We start from the raw sequence: 22,342 nt of genomic DNA, 5'->3' as shown, positions 1-22,342 counted from the left end.
TACACGTAGCTAATCACATCCATTTATTATTATTTTCATTTGTTTTAAGAACTTAGAAGCCTAGCTGGGGACCAGGATACCCAAACATCACCCATATTTGGGGGAGTTTAATCTTAAACTAAACATCCAATCCCACTTTTTTCCACTGAGCTTTCCGAGTCTGTTGCATTGGTGATAGCAGGGAGAGAGAAACAGGCTAAAAGATCAAACTACAAAAATGAAGTCATATAAAGTGTATTATTCTAACCAGAAGGTCCCATGGGCAAATGATTCGGGGCTAGCACTCTTGAAGCTAGAGAGGGAAACTGTGCTAAAGCACATTTTATTAACACAGACGTAGCCTTTTATTTCTTCTACTTTTTTTTTTCCTAGTAAAAAAAAATGAAAGTAGACAGCTGAAAATAAAGAAGTAGGCAATGTCTTTCATCCATCCTAGAGACAGAAGGAGGTGGCTTGTCCTGCGGTGATGCAGTGCCATCTAGTGATTCCTTCCTTCAAGGAAAAAAGAAAAACCCATTAAATTACATCTCCAGGTTAAAAACCACCTAAATTACACCTCGGGGTAAGGGAGGGAGCCTGGCAGACATCCTGTTCCCATAACAGGGTGCGGGTGTGAACAGGCTTCCCTCTCGCAGGCAATAGCTGCCGGGCAGGTTTGGGTTGAAAGTCACCGCCACCTCCACCACCCTCTGTGGGGATGGGGATGATGGCACCCAGGACACCACCTCGGTGCCTGGTCCTTGGTCTCCCCATCGGCTCCCCAGCATCAGGCAAGACAGCACATCATGACGCTCCGGTTTTAAGGATCCCCAAGGCCCTTGTGAAAGGCAGCACAGCCTGGGCAGATGTAGCTGAGGTTCACTTAACTGGCACTTTGCTTCCCAGGGTTTAATTAGCTGCTGCTGCGCTAAATAACAGCTCCCAAGAGGCAGCGACACGTCAACGCTGTTACAAGCTGGTGCCTGAGCGAGCCTGAAGGAAAAAACTGCAGCTTGGTGTCAGAAGCAGCATGGTCACCCCAAAGCGTTCAAAGGACCCTCTTCCCTCTCCTCCCACCCTCTGCCCCTCAGGCTGTCAGCTACAGTTGAAAATGCAAACTTTTTCAATGAGTGCTGTCCAAGCTCTTACTCTGATTTCTAGATTCCTGGTCCCTTAGTGTTTAATTTGTTCATGTTCTCAGGTTTTCTCTAACCAGTCTCTTTTTTTTTTTTTTTTTAAATAAAGACAGTGACTAAGATATTACTGTATCATTCCAAAGTCCTGGAGAAAAATACCAAATATGGCCAGCTATCCTGATTTTTACCATGAGCTTTGCAATGCTGGAGCTTACCTGTCTCAACTACAAACAGCTAAATATAGCTAAATCCAAAGGATTTATTTCACAGGTGTGAAAAACTACAAAAATGGGAAGGAACAGATTTTTTAAAAAAAGAAAAGTAAAACCAAAATTTCTCAACGCAGACTTCACAAACATACAGTGATCTCTGGATGCTGGCAGTTACTCAAAAGCTGATTTATCCCCGTCCTTGTCAACTGAGGTTCAGGTGTTGGTGTGGGTGCCTTCCAGAAGCCACATGTTCTTACAAGTTAAGTGCTGGGCTGGGTGCCAGGAAATCCCACATATTTCTGTTTCTGCTTCCATCTGGCCTGAAGAAACCCATCCCTTTGTATTGCTGTGTAGCTGCCCCAGACCAGGAGACCACTACAGGCTGCACATACAGGTGGGGACTGGGGTGCAGCTGCATGGTCTCAACTTTGGCATGTGACCACCACGTGCGTCCACTGCATTAGCAGGTGCTGATATGGGAGTACTACCTTTCCCTCACCAGTAAATCTGTTTCCTCTTTATTACTTTATTATAACTGAGAGGAAGATGAGTGAGAGGAAGACTAGCCAAACAGCCTGGGAGTTAGGAGTGCCAGATACAGCTCACTGTCTGCCACAGATTGTGGTGACCCTGTGTTTCCCTGGGCATGTGAGGCACAGGGGTGCTGCCTGGCTCCCACATCCAAATGTACTCTCTGGCCATGTCCAGTCCTTACTCTGAGGTATGACCCCGAAGTTACATCATTCCCTTCTGATTCCCCTGCCTGTATTCTTCCCCTGTTCCCCATGTCCCACAAAGAAAGCCCAAGGCACCTAGGAGGCACCAGAGCTAGGAATTGGAGGGCACAAGGCTCTGCCTTTGAGATGGGGGAAGTTAATAATACTGTCTTATTCTGCAGATGGGGAAAATAAGGACCAGAATGAAAAGTCAATCACCCAAAGGAATAAAATAACCAAATAACAATCAAGACCTCAAGGTCCTAAGCCATTTCAAAGGCTGGCAGACAGCTGTGCCTCCCATGGCAAATGAGTAGTTCCACTGGCAAATCCATAGTTACCTGGTATGTATAATATATAGATAACCTGATATACTAGATATATCTAATATATATAAAACAATAGCTTAAGGTAAAGTATGAACTTTTAACCAAGGTATTCCTACCTACCTGGAATTCAATAAATAGCAAACTAGACCTTCCTTATGGGTTTCCAGCCATAAATAACAGATGTTGAGGAGAACTGGTTCTGCCAGTCACTGCATTCCATGATGAAGATGTGCTCAGCATGCAACTTGCATGTGAAGGGACACACTGCCATTCTTCAGGAGCCTGGGGCTGCAATAGGGCTGGAGGCCAACAAGAGCCGCACAGGATTGTCCATTTTATTTTTCATCAGTCGTGTTCAATGCACTGTTACAAATAGTACCACCTCTATCACAGCTTGTCTAATAGCACTATAAACCCAAAAATGGGTAACAGAAATTTCCTGACAACTGAACACAAACTGAAAAATCGTGTTTAGAGGAGCATTGTGTCAACAATTTCGTGATTCACACAAAAAAGGATTAATTTTATATTTGGAGATAAATAATCAATGGGAGATCACTAAAATACTGAACATTGAAAAATATATTGCCTTTCAAAACCATTAAGAATATTCAAGAACACAAGTAGTACCATTCATTATCACTTCAATAGCCATGTTTCATATTGAAAGTCAAAGTAATGAACTCAAGCATTACTGGAACTTGCTAATACTCTTTATTGGAGTAAAGGAAGGAAGAAGGACTCCTTATGAACTCAAAGCCTGGATCTGACGAAAATGTTCCAGCAAGGTTGACGCATTTTTTCTGTCTGTGTGAGGACTTCAGGATTAACCCAATACTGGGAAGAAGAGTTTTCCACAGGGACATGATTTTCTCTCTCATCATTGTAAAAAGAGTGCTGGTGAGGAAGGAACATATTTGTGAAAGGATTACCAGTAACTGTTTTTTCCCATATTCTTTCAGTGAGAAATAGCAATATAACCCAGCAGAAATCAAATTGCTGGTGCAGAACCAAATAGGAACTTGTGCACATTTGCGATTGAGCTAGCTTTTCCTCACTGATGTAGAATTTACCTTTTCGCATTGCTAACATTTTTTTCCTTCAACTGGAAATACTTTCCTGAAAACTATAGTTTATATATTGGGCCATAATACCATCATGGCCATACAGAGTCTGATAAGGTCTATTGAAAAGAATGGGGAAAGGGCTTCTCAAATGGTAGATGAGCAGATCCTGAGGGCTTTAATAGGTCAAAACTGATCTTTCTTCAGCACTAACATGTAATTCTCAAATTACATGAGACACAGGAAGTAGTCCCTTGTCCTGTCCTGGCAAGCTCCCACTTGGATACCATAGCCAGAATTAGGTGTCACCTTCATGAAGTATGTGAAGAAATCCAGTAGAAAGCAGTGAACAAGCGAGATCCATAAAGCATGACATACAAGGAAGACTTGCATGGGGTAAAATCATCGAGCAATATATAAAAATCTATTGAAAAGAGAAGTAATAACATCCTCCTGTCTATCATGGATGGGAGGAAGACGTAATGACGTTGATTTGCAGTTAGGAGAATTCAGATTGGATGCTAGCAAAAGGCATTTTAGCAGTACAGGTAGCGACACTAGAATAGAGTGCCTGAGAGGCTGTGGAGTCTCTATCATCAGAGGTCTTTAAGGGCAAATTTAATAAATGTACAGGTATAATTACTCTGGCCTGAAGCAGAAGCAAAGCCTAGGCAAGTTCATGAGGTTCTCCAAGCCCTAATGCTCCATGAGCCTCTGATATTAAAACTCTAGCCTAGAAAAAATGAGCTTCCTTCCAACTGCAAACACAGAATCGAATCACAAGCACAGCCTGATTTCACACACACTAGTGTAAATCAGGAGGTAATAACCTAAGGGTGATGGAATTATGCTGCTGTAAAGTCCAAAAAGATGGCGTTCAAGATCATTAAGCTAGTGGATTTTAATGTAACACAAGGCAATTTCAAGATATTTTTTGTACCCACACTAGTTTCTTTTTTCTGTTCTAGTCTGGGTTTTATAGCAATAAAGATATCATCACCTCATTACCCTGGCACCTGACTAGTGTAGCAAGGTAGAAAAAAAAAATTAGCCAGAAAAAATAAACTGATTTGTTGCCCCTTCACCATGTTTGAAACCCAGTGATGAAAGGTTTAGAGATCAGTACATTCTTTATATAACTCCAATTAATAGACCAACTTCTCTGACTTCTGTAGCTAACAGTTTCACACAACTTTCTTTTTTTAACTGGCTAATTTTGTACATGGTAAGTATTAATTAAAAACAGAACCAAAGGGCCTAGCTAAATCTTTGATCTTCTCTGTGCCCCAGTTTCCCCTGTGTGTAACACAGAGATCGTATTTTTCTCACCCCAGATGTCTGCTCGATGATTAGTTCATTAAGATTTGTAGGGAATTTTGCATATTCCTAAATTATTAAATTAGATCATAACAGATATTCCAACCACCATTTTAGAAATTAATTCCCATTTACCTGATGTTTGATGGAATTCAGAAAATGACTGGGAGATCTGTTTTTTCTTCCAAGAGACACACTGTCAGCGAGTGTGACTGCCCTTGCTGAGATCGGTTAACAAGTCTCCCAGCAGCCTCAGTGGGAATGGGATCAGCTCACACTTCCTCACTTTGTCTCCCAGATGCCTGACTCCTACCGACAAAACCAGTACCTTCCAACAGGTACCTTTACTTCTGTGTTTGCATCCTGTCCCAGGGGAAACGCCTTACCCATCACCTCCCGAAAAGCAGGACTGCCCCTTTGTACATCTGTAGGCAGCTTTCATTGCATACAGGAGCATTTAAATGTCCCTTCTATTTAATGTGAAGGCCAAAGTAGTCAGTACAACATCAATGGTTTTAAGGCAATTTACTTACTGACAAGGACCAGCCTAATATCATCTACTGCTGGGTAGAAATCAGCTCTCTTTGGGGGTAAAGGGGAGGCACGGTCTGCCTAGCTACATGAATGCCACAAAGCATCACATGTAGTAGTGATTATATTTAACTCTCCATGTGAGGGCCCTCTTACCCTGGGAGTAACAAGAACATTTTCCTGTTTAACCCACTTTTGAAGATAAATGTTGAATGTGAGTAAACTAAGCAGGAAGAAGACACTCATATGCCAGAAGCTAATAAAGGAAAGTTCATCAGGCTCAGCATGAAGACAAAGCCAAGATAAAGTGAGACACACCTGAAGCTATGGATATCAAAAGCCCAGGCTCAAGGTGTGAACAAATCACCTTAAAACATCTGACCACATGTGAGTAGCCTGCGTACTAGGAAACAGATGTTTGGAAGTGTGAGGCAATGGCCACTAATTCACCAAGGGTATCTGTGACAAAATTTCATCACTTTTAACTGTCAATGTCTTTGAGTCAGGACAGCTTGACGTATCATTGGTGAAGCTATTCACATGTCCACAGCTGAGAGGGTACTGAGCAAGGACAACTTCCACTGAACACTACAGTAACGCTCTTGCTTGAGTAGTACAATAACTTTTCTATTTCTCACATTATTTGGCAATTGTGTCCTATATATCTGCTCTAGCAAAGCTCCTTATTTTCCACTGTTTCTAAATATAATATAATTCTGAAATACACAAGCATTAACTTCAGGTTATTAACTTTGAATGCCAGATTATGTTTTCCATTGTTTATTGCCACAACAGACTTTTAAAGAGGCACCTCCACTCAGCTATATTTAAGATTTTGTCTTCAGGCATAATAGTATCTCTGAGAGTTGCTCAACTCTAATACAATATTTAAGCATATGTTTAAATTCAAGCATGCAAGTTGTCCTCTGAAGTCAGACAATTTTCTTTAAAAATAAATCTGTTGTTAACTCAGTATACAGACTTTTTTTTTTCCCAATACAATATAGCTGCTATGGCAACAATCAGTAGCATAGCACTTGTGGTGAAAGGCAGTGTGTTTTGATAATTAAATGAAGATTCAAACCTTCAGAATGACATTGTTCTACTAGCAGCTAATGTCCCTCCTGTTGGCTCAACAGACTGCAATGAATCTGTATTAGTTCTGATAAGCAGCACCAAGACAACGACTGTACAGCACGCTCTAAAAGACCACTTAGTACTGCAGAATAAACAAGGCATTGACTCCCTGTACAACAGCCCAAAGATGACATTATAGAACCAATATTTAATCTACAAGGAAACTGTTTTGTCTTGGTAAGGAAATATTTTCGTTCACCTCCTTGAAAATTGACACCTAATAGACTATTATGAAAATGCTAATCATGATCAAAGCAGGTATAAGAAGAGATATTAAATCTCTGATCATAAGACCATAGGTTTTATTGTCTGTGCACAATATACGTCCAATTTCTATCAGAACCTTATAGAACAAAGAACAGATATAGTATCAACTTGTCCACTGAAAGCAGAGAAATATCCCCAGCTAGCCAGAATAAAAAATAGATATGTGAAAAAGAATAAATAAAAAATATCGATGAATACAGAACAGGAAGGGAGAAGTTACTGTTTGGCCTGAAGGTCACAGGGAAGTTTGTACAAATTTCTGAAACTATTTTCAGTGCTGAAAAACCTCAGACCTAAATTGCCTGCTTTTAGAAGATGCTCTCAAGGCTGGTCCTGAACTACCTTCTGGGAATTTTAGGAGGAAAACTCAGTTCCCCAACAGTATCCCCATGACTCAGCTGAAGCCTGGCTGGGCTTTTGCAGCTTCCAGCTATCCCCTCTGACCTTTCAGTGACCATGCCTGGTAGAAAAATGTCAGATGTCTTTCCTTGACATCACTCTAGGATAAACGAGGACCAAGTGTCTTGCTATCACCTGTCACAAAGGAGTACGGGATTTATATGCAATCTGAATACAGGTCGCTACAAAAGACAACAGCAACAGAAACAGCAAAGTCCCAAGGGTGTCTTGGGATCCAGCATGCTCTGCTTCAAAAGTAAAGCACAGGCAAATCCCTGAAATTCAATTCAAATACATGTCTGATAGCAAGAGGCATACACTAAGTCTCCAAAATTTAGCTGAAAAAAAATGGTAGATACTTTCCATAACATATTCCTAAAGGAATCTGTATTTATTCTGACAGTTTTCATGTAAAAGAATGGTCACTTGTTAATAAAAGAAAATAAATATGTAAAAAGACTGAACAGTGTTCATAAGTGCTATCTCACAGTGAATCCAAAAAGCCACGTTAACTCTGCTTAACTAAGCTGGCTCTGAAATGGGAACACATGGGTGGAAAATTCTTTTGGCTCTGCTACCTATTTTTGGACTTCTCAAAAATAGTTTCTCATAAAATCAATCATATCACCTAGATTTTTCCCATTTTCAACTGATAAAATGTTTATTGCTTTTCCCCACATACTTCTTTCATACTACTATGCTTCTTCATGTACAGTACCTGAGCTTGCCTTACTGCAAACTGTGTTTTGTAAAAACTGTTTGGTCCAATTCATAATGTTAGAGTCAGGTCTTATACAACTGTATACCCTTCCACTTAAAAGACACTAATTTAAGTCTCAGCATAGCCAGTGGAAGCTGAAAAAAAAAGAATATAATAGGATTATAATCTGCCACGAGATGTGCCTGAACATTTTGACAGACACAGATTCACATCAATTTCAGGCAAATTTTCAAAGATTTGAAGTTTCAAAGTATATCACATCTGGATCTGGTCTAATACCAATCTAAAACCTTAGGGACAAGGGTTCCTCACAGGAGAAACTTTCCTGCTGTTCAGTATTTCAAACTCGCAGAGGCAAAGGTAAAGCAGACAGGAATAACATCATGGTAAAAAGCTGAGAACAAAGGGTTTGAATATCAGAACCAAAATCTGCTTTGAGAGCTTCAGGTGACTACTTTTTTAAAATTCACACATTTTTAAAACATTTTAAAAGTCTTTCACTGTCTTTAATACGGGACACACACCCCCGTGATAAAGATCTGTAGGCTCTGAGGTGGAAACCAGTATCTCCTCCTTGTCCAGAGGAATGTTAGAGAATTACTTGCTGGGAAACCATCTTTGGCAGACACATAGGAAAGCCTCAGGAAAACATTCGTCACAAACCCTGGATCTCCTGCTCAAAACGAGGAGGGCCTCCAGCTGTGCACCTTCCACATTTTGAAACGGTTATATGGGATCCAGTATGAGAACTCAACATTCCTTTTTGTTTTGACATTAATCAGCTTTTGCAGAAGTAGCAGAACTGTTTCATCCATTCTCTTTTTCATTTATATAAACATTAGAATTATAAATACATAACCAATCATTCTGTACTTCTGAAACTTAAATTACTACAAGACTGAAATATAACTTCAAACGAGACTGAAAAAAACACCTTATCAAAGGGGGAGCAAAAAACCTGAGAGAACTTTCCTAATATAAATGATATGATATGTCAGATAAGTTTTCTATAGCTATCAACAGATTTGATTCAAGAAGATTTCCCTTTGAAGTTCCCCATAAACTTAGTCCTTGCCATGTTTTGTCACAGAGGCTTATAACTATCAGAATATACACTTGCTCTAGCAAAAATCATGAACACACACAACACTGTGAATTATTTTATTGGTAAAATTCTCTGTGGTGCTTGAGAGAAGAGATATCAACCACTCTTAATTCTACAGACTAAGTCAAAATGTTTCTCAAATAAAGAGCAACTGGGCAGAAAGAAAAATTCATTGCTTGGCTCAGAAGTTTGTGAATGCTGAGGAGAGAAGACCTCTGCGAGCAGGGGGAGTTTCTCAGTCTCCTCCCATCCCATCCAAATCAATCAGCACTACAGCTCTACACACCCTTCAGGGCTGTTTTATACTTAATAAAGAATAAAAAATAGCAACTCATACACCCACTCTGCTTTGGGGAAACAAATGTGCTAGTCAACGGAAGATATAAATAATCACACGATGACACAACGAAACGCCTCATCCGGTGGCTGCAGTGCAAACTGCTGTCCACCAGCCAGCAGAGCTGCTGGAGGTACTCCATTAATCTCTCTTCCAAAGTGACGGATTCCTATTTTGGGAACTAGCCCAGTTCACTGAGGAGTCATTTTTTCCCCCATCAGCTGAGATCAGTCACCAGTAACTCATCATTTTTGATCCAGCCCGTGTTCTTCACTTGTAACTGAGACTTTCCAGCAATGATAGAGCAGCTGGCCTACAGGAAACAGCTCCAAACTCCCTATTCATAGGCTGGGCAGGGCAGAGGAAGGAGAGAGCAGGCCATCAGATACAGAGTGATAGGAAAAGTGTGACCTTCCTTTCCCTTGATAATGACACCATTTTCTCCCCTCAGTTTTAACCTTTCAAAAACATTCAAGAAGCCATGTGAAAACCCACAGCCCCATGCAATCTAGGCATAGTAACTCCAAATTTTTACATGCACAGCAAAATCCATAGTGTTGGGCATGGATAAATAGGCCAGAGAAAGTGAATGTGACTCCTCAGTTCTGGGGAAAAGCCAGTCTCGGTTCCTACTCCAACGACTGCAGGCTTTGATTAGATAAGTTGGACAAACTGTCCTGAAAGCAACAAAACAAGAGTTTTGTGCACCTAGCTTTCCTGTTCTGCCGTAATTTACCTTTAGGGAATGTATAAAAAATAAAGCTTTATCAAGGACTTTCACGTCCCTTCCCATCCAGCTGCTAATGTGTTTGGCACGAGGCAGTAGTGATGCTTCTAGACACGCACATGAAAGGATCAAGAAACCCAGAACATTTTGATGCTAAATGCAAAGAGGATGGCAGGTTTATGTGGTGGCTAAGCAGGGGCTTGGGAAATTGCAACGTGAGAACTCACTGTCTAAATAGCACTAAAAGTCTTGCCTTGTTCATCTGAAGCCTTTGGTGAATCTGGCTCTATAAGTCTACTCAGTCTCACAAGTGCTTGCAGACACAAGTGACTGGGTGAGGGCATTAAAACAGACTGCAGTGTATTTTTGTCCTGGTAGAATTCCTTCTGAACTACCTCAAGGAATGGGGTCAAAGTGGCAACAAGTATGAACAAATAAAGCTCTGCCCAAATGTATCACAGAAACACAGAATCATCTAGGTTGGAAAGGACCTTGAAGATCATCTAGTCCAACCATTAACCTAACATTGACAGTTCCCAACTACACCATATCCCTCAGTGCTATGTCGACCCTACTCTTAAACACCTCCAGGGATGGGGACTCCACCACCTCCCTGGGCAGCCCATTCCAACGCCTAACAACCCGTTCTGTAAAGAAATACTTCCTAATATCCAGTCTAAACCTTCCCTGCCGCAACTTGAGGCCATTACCTCTTGTCCTGTCGCTTATTACTTGGTTAAAGAGGCTCATCCCCAGCTCTCTGCAACCTCCTTTCAGGGAGTTGTAGAGGGCGATGAGGTCTCCCCTCAGCCTCCTCTTCTCCAGACTAAACAACCCCAGTTCCTCAGCGGCTCCTCGTACGACATGTGCTCCAGACCCTTCACCAGCTTCGTTGCCCTTCTCTGGACACGCTCGAGTAATTCAATGTCCTTTTTGTAGTGAGGGGCCCAAAACTGAACACAGTAATCAAGGTGCAGCCTCACCAGTGCCGAGTACAGGGGTAAGATCACTTCCCTGTCCCTGATGGCCACGCTATTTCTGATGCAAGCCAGGATGCCATTGGCCTTCTTGGCCACCTGGGCACACTGCTGGCTCATGTTCAGCCGGCTGTCAATCAACACCCCCAGGTCCCTCTCTGACTGGCAGCTCTCCAGCCACTCCTCCCCAAGCCTGTAGCGCTGCTGGGGGTTGTTGTGGCCCAAGTGCAGCACCCGGCATTTGGCCTTATTGAAACTCCTACAGTTGGCCTTAGCCCATCGCTCCAGCCTGTCCAGATCTCTCTGCAGAGCCTCCCTACCCTCGAGCAGATCAACACTCCCACCCAACTTGGTGTCATCTGCAAACTTACTGAGGGTGCACTCGATCCCCTTGCCTAGATCATCAACAAAGATGTTAAACAGGAGCGGCCCCAAAACCGAGGGCTGGGGGACACCATTTGACCGGCCGCCAACCGGATTTAACTCCATTCACCACAACTCTTTGGGCCCGGCCATCCAGCCAGTTTTTTACCCAGCAAAGCGTGTGCCCATCCAAGCCATGAGCAGCCAGTTTTGCCAGGAGAATGCTGTGGGAAACGGTGTCAAAGGCCTTACTGAAGTCAAGGTAAACAACATCCACAGCCTTTCCCTCATCCAATACGCAGGTCACCCTGTCATAGAAGGAGATCAGGTTTGTCAAGCAGGACCTGCCTTTCATAAACCCATGCTGACTGGGCCTGATCCCCTGGTTGTCCCGCATGTGTTGTGTGATGGTACTGTGGATGAGCTGCTCCATCAGCTTCCCAGGCACCGATGTCAAGCTGACAGGCCTGTGATTTCCCGGATCATCCTTCTGACCCTTCTTATAGATGGGCATCACATTGGCCAATTTTCAATCTGTCAGGACCTCCCCGGTCAGCCAGGACTGCTGGTAAATGATGGAAAGCGGCTTGGCGAGCACCCCAGCCAGCTCCTTCAGCACCCTCGGGTGTATCCCACCAGGTCCCATAGACCTGTGTGTGTCTATGTGATGCAGTAGGTCACTGACTATCTCCTGGATTGCGGGGGGGTCATTCTCCCAGTCTCTGTCCTCTGGCTGAGGAGGCTGGATTCCCTCAATACAACTAGTCTTGTTATTAAAGACTGAGGCAAAGAAGGCATTAAGCACCTCAGCCTTCTCCTCATCACTTTTTACCATGTTTCCTCCTGCATCTAGCAGGGGATGGAGGCTCTCCCTGGTCTTTCTTTTGCTGCTGACATACTTATAGAAACATTTCTTGTTGTCCTTGATTGCTGAAGCCAGAGTAATTTCCAGCTGGGCTTTAGACCTCCTGATTTCTGCCCTGCATAGCCTCAGAGCCTCTTTGTAATCACTGCAAGTGGCTAGCCCCTTCTTCCAAAGGCTGTAAACTCTCCTTTTCTCCCTGAGTTCCAGCCAAAGCTCCCTGTTCAGCCAGGGTGGTCTTCTCTGTCGTCAGCTTCACCAGCTGCAGAACAAACCCCTATCATCCTGAATGTGACTGGAGGTGTACAGGGGCAGAATAATAAAAAAATATAATGGGTTTATAGGGAGGGAACTGGGATATTTATTGCTTTCCAGCTGGCTTACAAGAAAAGAGTGCTCATATGGCAGGCTTGTGCTGTGAGGGTGCTCTTCACTGGGGTGCAAAAAAATTGGGGAGTTTATTTACAGGCTCAGTTGCTGTCTCTGACCACTAATAGGAGCAAAAGCAGCATGAAATGAGGTCCAGTCTATTGTGGGTAATTGCCAGATAATGGGATTTAAGGAAGAGCACATGTGTTTATGTAGACCCCTCAGTGGTTAACCACTGTATCAAGCAAAAGATATGCTGCCACTTCAGGGGTTAAAACAATTAACCAATTATCAGAAGGGAGATTACAAAGACCCTAGTCCAATTCTAATGTGCAGGAGTATGTGTGTGTGTAAACACCTCTTCTTCTCACAACATTTTTTGTTGCACTTTCCTGGATACCTCAGCACCAGCCATAAACTGCAGGACCTTTTGTTAGCTGGGCTGTTGGTCCAGTCCTGAATCAAGTTAGTTCTGTAGCTCAAAAGCTGGTGCTGCCCAATGCCTTTTTGATGAGCAGCACCAAGTGAATGATTAGATCAAACCCTTAGCAATAACATGGCTGCCAGCGCCATTTCTGGCAGTTTCTGTAAACACTGAGAATAGTTTCTTCTTTTCCATCCTAGCAGGGAAGAGCAGAGGCCCTCCTGCAGAAGTCATTGCCTTATCTGCCTCCATTTGTGGAGGAGCAAATTTACAGCTCTTGGGCTGTTAATTCTACCAGCATTCCCTTCATAACTTCCCTACAGTTTCCTCAGAATTAGGGGTGGTAGAGGAAACTAGTCTGAATAACTGCAATGCAAACATTTTACAGTAGAAAGAAAGCACAGACAAATAGCACAGAGCCATCATTTTAAATTACACAGAGCAAGAGCAATGCCCCTTTGGAAACTGTAGTTTCAAGGAAATTAGGGTGGTTGTTGAGGAAAGAGTGTGTGACTGCCGGTATTTCTTCTCCAGAAATGAGCCCCTCCTCATTCTTGCACGGCACACTCTGCCTTGCCACCAAGGGACAAAGCACAGCCACTGCTGTGGTCACTCTGTACGAGCAGCTCACAGCCCATTTATCACTGTGAACCCGTGGCAGGGAGCTGGCAGTGCCAAAAGGCAGAAATAGCAGCACTCCTTTTGTCACCCAAGGCGGAGTGTTTCACACCGCACAATGCAGTGCCAAAAGGTCCATGGATAGGGTGGGGAGATTCCCCTCACCTTTTCACAGGGCTCATCACTTAAGTCTTGACATTTACAAGAAGCATAGGGAAAGGTTTCTCGTTTCCATGTGTGGCAACGTGACTCTCACCTCTCAGTTCAGGACGTGGACTTTTTATTATAAAGATTAGACTGCACTGGACACATCCTGAGGAAAGGGTGCAGTGCCGCTCTGCTTGACTGCTGTCTAGGAACATGAACTGTATTAACCTTCTGGGGGGCTTGTGGAGGGAAAGGGGGAAGATGAGACAGTTGTTGATCCAGGATATACAGTCACCTTTAAACAATACTTTGGTCACAGTCTAATGACTGTCTCTTTACCTTTGCCCCCATCCTACTCTAGTGGAGAATTGTAGCTCTAAGTGGAAAGTTAAGGGCTGGACCTGCAGTTTTAAGCCATGCTCGGTCAAGCTTCCTATTGCGATGACCTGAAGCAAAGTGACGAGAACAGGCTGAGTCCTCCCAGCTCTGCAGGCTGGTCTGAGCTCCACAACTATGCTCTCCCACCCAGGACTGCCCCTGGTGGTAGAGATATCCATTTATATTGGAAGAACAACATGCTGCATTCAAAGTCCTCAGAACTAGAGACCGCTTTACTCATTCACACTTCTTCATTAACAAAATATGGACCAGTCTCTACAGAGAAATAGTTACTCCCATTCCTGCTGTTTCAGATGCCAAGTGTTTTGTGTGGGGAGCTGCAGGCTCAGAAATTAGACCTGCAGCTATTCAAAGCATGGCAAATTGTTCAAGGCCACATAGAAAAAGAAAACAGATTTCACATGAGGTTTGTGAAACCCTGGGCAGCTTCCAGTTTAGATAAGACAGCACAACCCTGATTTGACATGCCTAATGCTCATGCTGCTCTGACCATGCAGGGCTTAGTCCATGAATGATCACTGCTTTGAGTGATCACTTTTCTTAATTTTAACTCAGAGAATAGCTAAGTAGTCAGCACATGGAAAAAGAAATAATGCTATGAATTAATCACAAAAATGATCTGACTTGGCTTCAAGGAACAAAGCTCTTGAAAGAGCTAACAAAATGTGACAGCATCCCAATGGCAGCTCCATGTAGTGCAAGTCCAGCCCTCAATGCCTGCTTACTTAAAATGAAATAAGTTAAGCTCCTACACTACTTCATGGCAGTGAAATTCAAACGAAAATTTAGTATGGCTCAAAATATTGCTGTAGATTTGTGATTTTCCTGTCCTGAGCATGGATGAGAGTCAGCAGTCACTTTTTCTTTGTGTACATGACTTGAGTGCTCTCAAAGGCAAAAAGCCAAAACACCTGTAAAACCTTTTTTATTTTTTTCTTTTCTGAGCTTCATCTGAGTCTACTTCTCACTTATATTCTGGCTTCTTTACATGTATGAATTCACTTGTGGTATAAGTACCACCTGTTGTTACTTCAAGGTTTCTTTATGATTTAGAGGTATATAAATGGATTTACAAGAGTCACCTGCAGTGAAATAAGAACTACCCAGACAGACTGCCTGAATTAAAGCAGTCTGACCTCCCATCTTTCATTCTTACTTTTGCTGCCTCAGCTCTGCTCCAACTCATTCTTAGCAGATACACAGCAGCCAGAGCGTATACCAACTGACACCTTTTTTCCTTGAGTTCCAGCAGTGAGCATTTTCCAGGATGCTTGGAGATCACATAAACCACATTACACCTAAAGAAAGGAATAAGCAAGAAAATTTCAACCAGGAACCTTCTGCCTCCCTTCTCCAAAGTAACTTTCTTCTCTGGCAAGGTTATTCAGGATATGACAGCATGAGGAAAAAAACACCCTCAACTCCCTTTTAAGAAAATATCTTGCTGGTATTAGAGTATATTCTGTCCATAATTTGCCTCAGAAGCAAATGAAAAGTGCTTCACACTTCCAGATGTAAGATGTGCCAAGAGGCTTAATTAGGTAAAGTTCATATACTGCTTTGAAGATGGGAAGACCTCTGAATGAAGTGCTAAGAACAGATAACCAAAATTCATCTTTTCTGGTATAAAAACATAAAAAGCAGATTGATGTTGCACAGAAAATGTATGCCAGAAAAATTGTCCAATCATAGGATTATTCATCAGAGTTTTACTTGGAGCCTTAGGGATTGTTTAGAAACTGGTATTTCTAAGCTGTATCTCAGTCAGAGATGTGATTTCACTACCTATTTTTGATAGGCAACTCAAACGGGACATTAGAGTAAATACTGCTAGAACACTATGACATTTTCTTCAACATTCAGGGCTTACAGTTTTGATGTTTAAAATACAGGAGTTTTCAGACAGCTTCCTCAAAAAGTGATCTTTTCTGTGTCTGTCCAAGTACATCGCAGCCCAGCTAAAAATGCTGTTTCTGAAGCACAGTATGCCCATTAAATAATTCACATCACTGATGAACACTGGTGAGAAATGGTATTTAGAATCAAAACAACAAGTGAATCTGAGTGTATGAAAGCTCATTTCTAAATATTAATTAGGAAGGAAGGAAAGATTAAGCTTATTTAAAAATCAGACAGAAATGCACCTCTCGCTGAATTTTGTCCTTGGACAGAATATTATCTTCTTCACATCCAAACTCCACAAACTGCAATAACCTAGCCAAACCTCAGGGAGAATGACTGGAGGACTGACTTTCCTCCCCCAGTGGTGAAAGGCCACATCTCTCAGGCAAAGGAGCACAAGGTGCTTTGGTAAACAAAGTTCTAACCCCATTGGGGAAAAGCGGTATTGATCAGACCCTGAGAGGAAAAGAAAAGAGAATCCTAAGCAGGATGACAGCAAAACCAGGACCAAACCATCGGCTGATGATCAAAAGTAGACACTGGTTTGTATCAGCTAGGAGGAATGTGACCTCCCCTGGACCTCTGTTCTTAAAATAAGGGAATTTTATTATTTAGATGAGTCTATGATGTTAAGCACTACAAACACATAGCAAGTTGTGCTATAAAGAGCTCAGGAATCTGAAAAACTGTTTTTCTTTTAGGTTGCTCATGGAAGGAAACTGAGCAGGAAGGTAAGGTCTCAGACCAGAGTAAGATTTTCTTTGGAAGCACATGGATCAATAGCTCAGCTTGCTCTTCTTACTGGAGCACCACACTATGGAAACTACATATCTGAATAGTTATGCACATACACAAATACACATATTTATTTTTTAAACACAGAGCAAAGGTTTCAAAACATATCACCAACAGAGGAAGCAGCCTTCAGCTCCTTGCAGGGGTCAACTGATTTAGAAGAATCTCAGAGTGCTGTAACAGCAAATTTCTCTTTGAATCACCAACAAACTCTTGTGCATGTGGCTGTTGCAGGATGCCAATTTTCACCCGTCCCATATGACTCAAATCCACAAAGTCCGGAGACACATTTGATGATCAAAAAAACCCTCCACACTGTGTGTTTGAAGAAGCAAAACTGACATCTCTCAAAAAAAATTATTAACTGTAAGAATATAATTATGGACTACAAAAATATCATTTCCATCCTCAAAAGGCTTAGTGCAGTTCTGGGAGATAAAAAGCACAGGAAGAAGCTAATTTCCTAATCAAACTTCTAAGACTATCTTATCACAGCTACTCAATGTCCTCTACGTGGAAAACTGGCTCCAGTATCTCCTTGGAAAAGGGTGACTGAAATACAACCATTAAGCAGGACTGAAATTACCTATTTTCAGCTAACAAGTACTTATGTGAAAACATGGATATTTTAGCCCAGGAATCCCAAACAGAATCCCAGATTGACATTCTGCTATTTCCACCAACAAACATTTTGGTGTTCCTCCTGACAAAATCTTGCATTTTTAGCAGGTAAACACTGTTAATTCACTCAAGCCAAGTAAGTGTATTTTTTAAAAAATAAGGCAAGATTAGGAAATGTTCCCTTTTTTTTAAAAAAAAAAAAATCAACCCTTGAAAATGCTATTTCACAGATGCAGAATATGTGACTTTTGCCTGACTTCTGTGTTGGGTCAGCCAAACTTGAAGAAAAACAAGAAGTCTCTCTGTAACCGAGGGTAAACCTTCACTTCAATATGCACTGTTCCCAAAGGAGAAGAAAATTCAATTACTAAAATGAATTATTAATGACAGCATAATATTTTCATTATTAATTTAGGAGCTCAGAGTTAATTGGACAAGTTTAGCATCCTGTGAATGAGTGTGTGTCCTTACTTCTCCACAGTAAATGGTCTATAATTACTTCAATTTTTCTGAAACCAGGAGACAGCTCTTATTAGCATTACTCTAAAAGAAGCCTTTCGCTCTTCTGGGCACTTATATAGGCCCCATCATTATCATATCTGAGCACTCCACATCACCTCTCATACACAGGGAAATGTTCTTATTTCATCTTGTGCATAACTGTGCAAAGGCCCCACATGCCTATAGTGAAGCTGCATGAGTACTTATGCCTCAGTCTCAACCGTGGTTTAGTATCTGTCTCTCACCTACTCATGTCCCAGCAGGTTCACTGGACCAGGCATCCCTGCCCTCACCTGAGCCAAGCTCAGAGGTCCAGCATGTCTTCCCAAAGACCAGGACCAAGACTGAGTGGTCACCACCAGGTGAGAAACCTTGGCCTGATCTACCTGACAGGTCGCAACTCCGCATCTGCCCCTTTCCATAAACAGCATGCTTTAAACCACAGGCCGCAGCCCATTCAGGACACTTGTGCTCCCTTCTGTGGGAGCATTTGCATTTTCTAGGAAATTATTAAGGACACCTGATGGCACAGGGAAACACCATAAGCCAGGTTGTGCCACGGTTAACTCATCACCCAACAGAGAGGACATCTGTCAAACGTGCTCCACCACCTCCTGTGCTTTAGAAGGCAAATCTTGCTCTTCAAAATACCAGCCCAGTAGTGTGCATCTGCCCCTCTGGACTCATCACTGACCCCTGTAATTGCTTCCCCACGTCTGAACACACACACATAGACACATACCACTTGCCTTCGTAAAGCAAGTGGTTCTTGGTTCATAAAGGTTCATCAAAGGATGCCAAAACATATGGTCCAAGTCCCACACTGGGACTTTTTTCAAAATTGGGAATAATTTTCCTCCCTCTATATCCTTTAAAAGAGATCAGAAATAGATGCACAACATGACAGTAATACTACATACAAAGGTAAAGATTATTTGCAGTTTCAGCAGACTTCTGCTTATCCTCTCCAGGATCATGCTGGCTCCCCCATTATTTGCAATGATGTGGCAGAGCTCATGCCAAGTTCTACACTGTGGGTTGGTTTGGCTGAGCTGGTATGCTCACACTGACTGTGCTTTCCCTCATAATCTCCAAATCCTTTTCAACTGCTCCTTTTCAGGAGGCAGCACCATGCACATACAGTTTCTGGATGCATAACTAGCTTTCATCTGCATTAAAATGCATTCAGTTTACCCAGTTATAATACTGCAGGACTTCCCTCTTTTTCTCATTATACACCACTCTTCACCTAGAGTACAAGTGTTACCAACAGGGATTTTATATATTCTAGAACAACGAAGCTAGTGCACTGAGGCCCCCTAAGTACAAGCATCACCCTCCAGGTGCAAAAACAAATGCTTGGAAAGGAGGGGAATAGAATTCAATGAAGAAAATGGCCCAGTCACCAGGATTTCCTGCAACTGTTCTGGGTCTCCTCTATTCATTACGTTTAGCTTTCTACAGAATACTTAACTACTAACTAGGCTGAAGACTGAGGCCCAGGTCTTCTTCCAGTCCAGGAAAATTTCATTTTCATTTTTCACACTCTCACCATAAAGAAATTCCATAGGCTTAATAAGAAGCTTGAAGTCAAGTACTTGGACACTTCAGATGGCATCCCTTCTAGAGTCGAGATAGGTGTTGAATTAACATCCTTCCAGACTGAGCAAAAACTTATACCTCAGCCCTGAGGACAAGCCTGACAGGAAAGTCCTCCCAGTTCCCTCAGGATCCCTCCTGCCTTTTTTTTTTTTTTTTCCTCTTCTTCTTTTGTTGTTGTTGTTGTTAGAGGAAAGACTTAGGGATAAGAGATCTGACTCTACCTATGAAGCTGAAACTTAAGGTATAGCTTTCTGAAGTTTGGCAATTCAAAGCTAAGGTTTGAAAACTAGGCTAGCTTACATTCTAGTTCTGCACATTTAAGTTAGGCATGAAACTTTCTTTGACCCAAAAAGTCAAGTCTGTGTTTGTCCCTGGGAGTTTTACAAATACTTCTTGTTTTGCCTAAGTTACAAATACTGTGAGAATAGGGATGTAGCTTAATTTGAATATAAACATTAGAGATGTGTCAACTCTCCAAAGTACGCCCAGAGTCTCCCTAAGCAAAGCTGCTTTCAAGCATTATACAATAGCTGGATACAGATATAAACATGCTGAGAAAAGATCTGAAATAGAACAAAAGTTACCCTATGCTAATTGAGAGCTGTAAAGTATGACAAATATATTACTATCTACCCATATAAAGTAATCATCTCACACCAGTGAGATAATCTAGTGTTAAACAGAACTGTACTTGCTCCATCTGTAAGAATTAACAGATGGAGCAACTCTTGGGGCTTTATATAACAATAATTAAACAAATCATCACAATGGCCACATGATTTCATGCACAAGCTGGGGCAGTCTACAAAAAAAACAGCTTTGTTGCTGGGTTGGAAAATTCCAGGCCATGTAACCCAGGGAGCTCCATGAGAACCATCAGTCTGATGCCTTGGATCAGCCTGCCTCATCCTCCAGGAGATCCTCTTTGCTGCACACAGGGACTGAGAGCAGAAAATCCAGAAACAAAGCAGCTGCAACAAGTACCTTCATTCTCTGCAGGAAGAAGTTCTTTGACTACTTTGTCTGTAAGATGAGAGACAGTTATCCATGCACATTGCTATACTAGAAGTCAGCCTGAATGAAAAAAATAAGGGAAAGTTCATAGCATTTGGTGTGAAAGAGAATTCAGTGTCCCCACAGGCAGCCCCTGGTACAAGCAGGTAACCTCTGTCATGTCACCTCACAGTCACCATTACCAGCAGATCTCTCATGGGCTAGGACCTGAGGCTGCAGGTGAGCATGTGAAATGCAAGAATTACCCATTACCACCCAGATAACACCCACCCAGCCACCCATGTGTATATATACATATGTGAATCTCTACTCATCTAGAAGGGCAAGAAATAGCAGAATAATCAAGGCACTTCAACTGCACCTTAACTGGAGAAGGAAGGAGTCCATTACAGATGAAAAATGCAGAAAGGGACAGTATTTTCTATCTTCACATGAGCTCTCCCTCCTACCCAAAAGTAAGCAGCAGCAGCAGCACCAGTGGACCTCCCTTATCTCTGAGGTACTGGACACAGCGATGACCAAATGGGGCATCCCAGGAGCTCACCTCTGAGAAACCCCCAGAGTCATGCTGGACACGGAGCCACCATCTCTATACCACTCACCTGGGGTCCTGCAGAGCTCTGTCCCCTCCCCACCTACTGCTCCACCTCTCTATAAAATACCTCAGATATCTTGGGCCAGAAACACGTAGATGACACACAGGTCTTTGTCTCTTGTATGTGAAAAATATACAGAAATCTCCCATCGCAGCTAATGCCAAGCCAAAATCAACACCTGAAAGAAAATTCAGCTCATTAAAACTGAACCTAGACCAGATCCAGGTGGGGGGAAGGAATCCATCCAAATCTACTAATTGTGTAATATCCCATCTGCTGTTGCTGAAAACGCCTGCCCCTCAAACTAATGAAGCATTTCACAGCTTTTGGGTGCTTTTGCTCTTCCAAACAGGATTTGTAAAAAAAAAAAATAAAATTGGCAGAATGAAACATGCACTGATATAGCTGTTCATTCCCCTCCCAGCAAACGGATGGGGATAAAAATACAAAGCAGGTGTTCTGCTGCCACCACACGGTCATGAATAGACCCAGACAGAATTTTAAAACAAAATGTGCTTCTTCAAAATACATCAAGTCACTAAGCCTATCATTTTTATATATTTCCTTAACTCATCTCCAGTTGGGGGTACTTGTTCCAAATCCATCAGATGACCAGGTTCCCAGGTTCCCAGCCTCCCTGGTAGCCCTGCCGTGCAACCAGGTTGGATCCAGAGATTTCAAGGTTCATCACAAACTCGGGCCTCAGCTCTGGAGTACAGGCTCTTTTGAAAAAGTCTTCTGAAAGCGAAAATCAGCTTTTCAGCCAACTCAGGACACATGTATCAAATGCTCCTGGAGAATGAATGACTCTGGAGCGACATCTGGAAAGGGGGAGGTGGGATCCATCCCCCACTTTAAAACCTCTAGAGCAGTCCCTGGCATAACTCATGCAAGGTGAGGACACCACCACCACTATTTATTCCAGTGACTCCTCTCACCAAAAAGCACTTAAAGAGAGAAAAGAGTGCCTTTCTGCAGCTGTAATTTAAAACACCCCACTGGCATTTTTATTTTTACTAAAAAGTACAAATCCACCAGCATTAGCTTGGTCAAACTCTGAAAACAAACAAACAAAAATCCTCTCGGGAAAATATACTCTTGAAAAGTACTATGCAAAAAACCCATCTTAAATAGAAATATCAAAATAAAGGCATAGATTCGAGGCCTAGAGACTC

Source organism: Strix aluco, chromosome 3 (genome assembly GCF_031877795.1).
Source record: "Strix aluco isolate bStrAlu1 chromosome 3, bStrAlu1.hap1, whole genome shotgun sequence".
NCBI lineage: Eukaryota > Metazoa > Chordata > Aves > Strigiformes > Strigidae > Strix > Strix aluco.
This window is presented reverse-complemented; position numbering follows the sequence as displayed.